Here is a 6,410-nt window from a genome sequence, read left to right on the forward strand (position 1 = left end):
TTTCTGCAACTCAGTTTGACTCAAAATTCATAGCAATGCTCCTGCCTCCACCTTCCAAGTACAGGGATTATAAACACGAGCCTTCAGGGCAAGCACAAAGTTGTGACTTAAGCTGCCTTTGAACCCATGGTTTTCTTGACTCACCCTCTTTAGCGCTTTGCCTACTAGGGCATGCCACTCCATGGGCTCTTTTTCTGTGTTCACCACCAACCTCTTTGAACTCTCCCTAACATCTAGTCACACAGTTCTTCTGTTTCTCTTCCTGACTTGCCAACCCTGTGGAGTTTTCTTTGTGAATATTCTTCCCCTTGCAGTGATCCCTGTCATTCTTTTCTCTCAGTCTCCTTTTTTCCATCTTCTCCACAACAAAGGTTATGCCTTTCCATAGAGCAAGGGTCATTTTCCTTAGAGTATAGAGAAAGAGACCAATCATAAATGGCCTCTATATTAACAAATCTTCTTCTTTGTTATGGAGGCATTAGGCTGATTGCTTTGTGAAGGGCCTTCTACCCCAGACCTTTAGGAGATTCCTCAGGGTTATCTGTTGGAAATTCTGATACTGATTGGGGAAGTCTTCAATTGTGTTATTCTGCAACAGGTACCTTGAACTTACAAGTCCAAACTTCTGGGGCTTTTGGGGGGCCAACCCAGGGGTGAGCCTGGATTCCTCGATTGTGTGTCACCCACCATAGGCCTCAATGGGGGCTTTTCAGCTTCTATTTTATTGTGGGTGACAGTAGCTGTCTAACAAATACAGCATTCCAACAGTTCAGCCATGGTAAGGTTTTTTTTGGTCCCTTACCTCAGAGTCCAGCAGGTGTTCCTGGTTGGCATATAACATTTACTCTACATGTTAAAGACATGGATGAACATATGTGGGTTTGTACAGATAAGACCAGGAGGTAACTATTCTATTTATGACTCATTGGCATCCTAGGCTGGGTTCCCAGAAGTAGACCCCAAGGTGAGAATTTGCTTATAGGAGATGTCTTCAGGAATAATTTCCATGAGAGAGCAGCAAAGAGGCAATAGGGTTGGTGATTTGAGAAAGGCAAGCCTAGTATGACTTTAAGCAAGGTCTCAGAGCTGCCAGCAGTTCTGGAGCATAGTTCATACCTTTTCATAAGTTCTGCTTGGACCAATGGTAGTCAGTAGTCTATCTATCTATCTATCTATCTATCTATCTATCTATCTATCTATCTATCTATCCATCTATCATTTATCTTTGAGCATCAGACTCTCCAAAGGGATTCAGAGAGGTGCATGTGAGGGAAAACTTTCCTGACACAGTACCCTCCTCTGCCTGCCAAGAAACTCAGTATCTTCCATTATCTGCCCCTTTAATTTAATTATTATCTTTCCCTTCTTTTCCTCTCTGTCTTCTCCTCTCTCTCTCTTTTTTTTCTGTCATCAGAAAACCTGCCAGATCCTTAGCTCTGCCTCTCCCACCCAGACTCTTAGCAAGGCTGACTGTGTCACCAGCACTAGTTTCTGCAGAGAAACAGCTTGTTTAAATCTCCAACTAGAGCTTGTCTCCTTCTGGAAGCAAGGGTGATAAATGGTGCAAATTATCCTTAGTGTGCTCCCATTAGGGCTATGCAGGCCCCAAGAATTGACTCTGTGGGTCTGGCTAACACTGGAGCAGCATAGCTGTAGTGAAAGGCCCATGGCAGAGGAGCCTAACAGTACAACTTTGGAGACTCAGCCTGGAAATTCTGCAGTTCCTAAGGTCCAGTGTCTTGCTCTGGTCTGTGTGGGAAATTCATGCTCATGTTAGGGTACCCTCAGGCTCACAAATCTTTCCTGTGATCAGGGGTTTAATTTCTGAGCCAAGATGCCTAAATTTAATCCCAGACTTACCTGGTGTGTGACTTAGGGCAAGGCTTTAATTTTTTTTTTGTAAAATGAGAACAAAAATAGGGCCTTCTTCATAGGGTTTTGAGAACTTCGAGGCATATGATCTAGGAGAAATAGTTGATAGAATTCCTGACACATAGCAAGAGCCCAAGAAATGCTCATTATGATCATGGATATTAGGTATTTTGTCTAATCGGTTGTCATTATAAGCCTTTATGATAGAAGCCATGGAGTCCATCTTTCTATATGCAATTGCACAATTGGGAAGCCAAGACTGAGGTTGGGGCATGTAGACTAGGCTCAATGGATCTCCTACTGCCTTCTGTTGGACGCCTTCTGGCAAGCCTATCATTGGCTCATCATCGTCAGTCTCCTTTGTCTTTAAACTATGTCTACCTACTTACCAGAGAGTTATAAAGCATTTCAGACTAGCTTGGTGGTGTTGAAATGTACTGTTCCAGTGGTCATGGGGTCCTAAAACAGTCTAGTCTAGCCTTCAGGACCCTTAACTCCTCTATGCCTTTTCTTTCTAACATTTCATGTTATATTGAAACGCTTCCCCTTTTGGAGATCTCTGCTAGAAAACTGTCTTAGTAGACTTCCAAAATATAAAAGGAAATGCTTGAACTTTTGGGTCAGACACATGCACTAGGACCACTCAATTTACTATGGTTCCTCATAGTGAGAGACTGGAAACGGTCTATTTAGTCATCACATTATTGCAATAACTAAAGATAATGAAGGGAAACTCTATATGCTGGCATACATTAAAAGAAAGCCTGGGAAGTTACATTGATAAATACCAAAAGCAACTGAGAGAATTATACAACATAATCATACTTACCCAAAAAAATCCACCCCTAAACTTTAGATATGTGCAAACATGTAGGTTAACACAAAAGACGAGGCAGAGGGCTACTTATTAATTAACACTCACCTCCTAGGAGAAGAAAAATGTGGTAATTATCTACTGAGGGACTCTGAAACAGTAGTGAGTTTTTCTTCTTGTGACTTTGACCAAAATGTCTGAAAGACAACTTGAGAGAAGGGATTTTTTTTTCCGCCAAAAACTTTCCATATTGGAAGGGAAGGCATGTTGGAGTGGATGGTGGCAGGAGCATGTTGAGGGTTCCCTTAAGTGGTACTGGCCAATAAGCAGAGACATTAGGTCAGAACCTGGGGCCAAGCATGATTTTCAGAGTCATTCTAGTAGCCCATTCCCATCAGACAGGCTATGATAATTAGTACTAATTGTAGATTTGTTAAAATCTAGAAACACCTGGGAGATCAGCCGCTGAAAATGCTTGTGCAGAATTACTTTGATTAATTAATTGATGTGGGAAGACCCATCTTAATTATGGGCAGGATCATCCCCTAGTTAGGGGATTCTGTGCTGTACGAGGTGGAGAACACAAGCTGAACATGGTCACACAAACACTCATTGCTCTTTGTCCCTGAGTTTGGATTTGATGTGACCTGCTTCCTCAAGCTCCTGCCTTGTGACTTCCCAACTGCAGGATCACAAATGCTCCCCCAAAGGCAATATTGCCGACAATGTCCTGAAATAAAGGTCTGGGTCCAACCCAGGCAGGATTCCAACTAGGTAAACATAAGGATGGTTGCTGTGTCAACAGAAACCTAAACTCAGCATTCCTTAGCAATGGCCTGAGGTGGGTTCCCATATATGTGGAGAGTCAAATTCTCTTATCTGAGCCCAAGAAGCTATCTCAGGTAGAGGGTATGTAGTTCCTGATTAACCTGAACAGTCTATAGCAGTTCAAAGTCCCCATGCTAACCCCTAGGCTAACCTGGCTAGCTCTCCACCTCCTGCCTTTATCTGTTCCAATAAAACTGACAAGGGTTTCTCTACCCACTCTTCTATTTTCTGAGGCAGCTCAGCAGTTTATTCTCTCCACAAACTTTCTAACCACGGAACAGACTAGTCCAGTGGTTTCTCTGAAAATCATTTACCTCAAGTGTGGTGGACTGTAATGTGGAAGTATGTTTCTTTTATCCCTGCTATGGTGGACTGTAATGTGGAAATGTGAGCCGAAAGAAACTGTTTCTCCTGTTTCGTTTGTCAAGGTATTTTATCACAGCAACAGGAAGACAGAACAAAGAAGACATAGGCCCTACCTCTGAAGTGCTCCATAGCCTTCAGCATAATAGCAACATCCAAAGCACGAGCTCACAGGGGGTAATCTTGGATGAAACCTGCAACATTAATTTTTAAAACTTTTATACATTTTTGCATAACTTCAAGTTTTATGTCATTAAATTAACATAACACTGGTTCATTTGTTTGTTTGATGCTCCATTCTTTCCTTCCTCCTTCTCTTGCTCCCCTTTTCTCTCCCTCCCTACTCTTTTCTCTTCCTTTGGGTAGTAAATTGAAGGGGAATGCCTAAGGGTACTTGCAGTATTGTCCACATTCTAATGATGCTGTACTGTGTGCATGGGGGTCTCTGGCAGTACTGAAGATTCCAGACCTCTGGTACTCTTCATCACTTTGCCCAAAGATGCAGCCTGACCTTGACTGGTTGCTTCATGGGTGAAGAGACTTGGAGACATGAACAGACCAGGACTTCTCGCAAGCTCTCTTGCACTGTCCCTTCAAGTGTGAGGGAACAGATATTTAAGATTACCAAGTTGAGCCATGGAAGCCACCGAGCCCACAGTGTGGAGGCGCAGACCACACAGCTTCATCTTCTCTGGTCTTCAGTTCCTTCTGCTCATACACTAGACAGCTATAAGAGCTAAGGTTTTAGGAGAAAAGAAAATGACTCAAGAGAAACTTGGAGCTGGCTGTGGCTTAGTCAGTCTGTGTGGCCAGTGTTCGCTGTTCATATAGAAAGACACCTGGATTTCAAGAACACCACTTGTTCCTGTTATTCTTCTCTTCAGTCTCCTCTAAAGTGGAAATTTCTGGTTTCTTTGGAGACTCAGTTATAATGATGTTTTGCTGGGGCAGACAGGTAAAAGAATGTTTTGCTAAAGCAGACGCAGGTGAAAGGATGTTTGCATCACATACATTAGCAAACACATGAAAAAATGCATTGTGTTCAGAAAGAGTAGAAATATGACCCCACAGATAGTGAGAGTTTGAGCATTGGTTCACCTTGCTCTGCCTTGCTAGTCTTCATTAATGACACACATATATTGGTTCACCTTACATTGTGTTGCTGAGCTTCACCTGTGGTGACTCATAAAGGGAAACTCATCAAAGAACTTCTCAAGAGATTCCTGTAGCTTCTTGTTGATTAGCAAGCCTCACAGTTTCTTCTGGCCTTTGAACTGCCGTTGCTGATTATTGTGTGGTGTCAATTCGTGTATGGTGTTTGCTAGTGGACTGGATTGAAAACAATGAAGATTGCCCCAAAGAACTATGTTCAAACAGACCCACTTCCTCTATATCCTAATAACCTTTCTTTTCTACTACCTCTGGTGGGTAGTGGGCTAGAGGGGAGATTTAACCCTTATTAAAGTACAGTAGATTGTAAAAAATATATGCCTACATTTCTATCTACCTAAGAAATAATTTTGATGAGTTATTGCCAATATTGTAGACATTAAAGGCCCCTTCAGAGAGCTGGTGCATTGGGCCTGGCTTTCTAGAGAGTGTATAGAATTCAAAGCAAATTATTTTGTAGTAACACCCTAAAATAGCCAACAGGGAAAGCCTTTGTGCTAAATCTTATCTCACTCAGTTTTCAGAGAGATGCTTATGTTTGTCCTGAGGATAATTTTCCTGTGGGTGGGATGTCCTGCTATATTGAAGTTCTTTAAGGGGCATAATGGTAGGAAACTAGGACTTGGGATTATGGGACAATCAATTTACTAAAGGGAATAAGGAAACAGTTGAAAACTGTGGCCAAGTGGAGCCTCACTCTGGAACTGATAACTTGCTGAACTCCACTACTCTCTTCCCTCTCCCTCACTCCCAACACCTCTGAGCTTTTCTATGTTCTTTCTTAACAGCATTCAGCTTTTATATCATACCGACTGAGCTATAGAATGTTTAGGTTCCTCCATAAGATAATTTCTGTATGTGTGAGGGCATTTCTGGAAGAGACTAATTAGCATTTCAACTGTGGACTAAGGAAAGAGTATCCAAACTGATGAGCATGGATCTCCAATTTGTTGAGCTACAAAGGTGGAGGAAAGGTGATTGTGCTGTTGAGAGCTTTTGGTGCTGCTTCTAGAAATTTGGTATTTGTCATTGGCTTGGACAAGGAAGTAAGTAGGCTCAGATAAGAATAGTAGAAACAGTGACCATGGGGCTTTGTTTACTGCTTTGCTTGATTACTACCTTGTATGATCTCTTTGCTTACCACTTTGCTTGATTACTATCTCATGTGATCTCTTTGTTTATTACTTTGCTTGATTACTTTGTCTTTGATCTAAGAGCTGACCATGGTTTTTGGATGTACCTGGAATGATATAAAATCAGACTGGGAAAAAATAAAGCTGCTTCAGCCTCAGCACTGGCTGAAGTCATGTTATAGATTTGTCTAATTGTCTTTCTTTTCAATACTCACTCCCTCTTTTGAGAC

Source organism: Apodemus sylvaticus, chromosome 5 (assembly GCF_947179515.1).
Source record: "Apodemus sylvaticus chromosome 5, mApoSyl1.1, whole genome shotgun sequence".
In the NCBI taxonomy this organism is placed as follows: Eukaryota; Metazoa; Chordata; class Mammalia; order Rodentia; family Muridae; genus Apodemus; species Apodemus sylvaticus.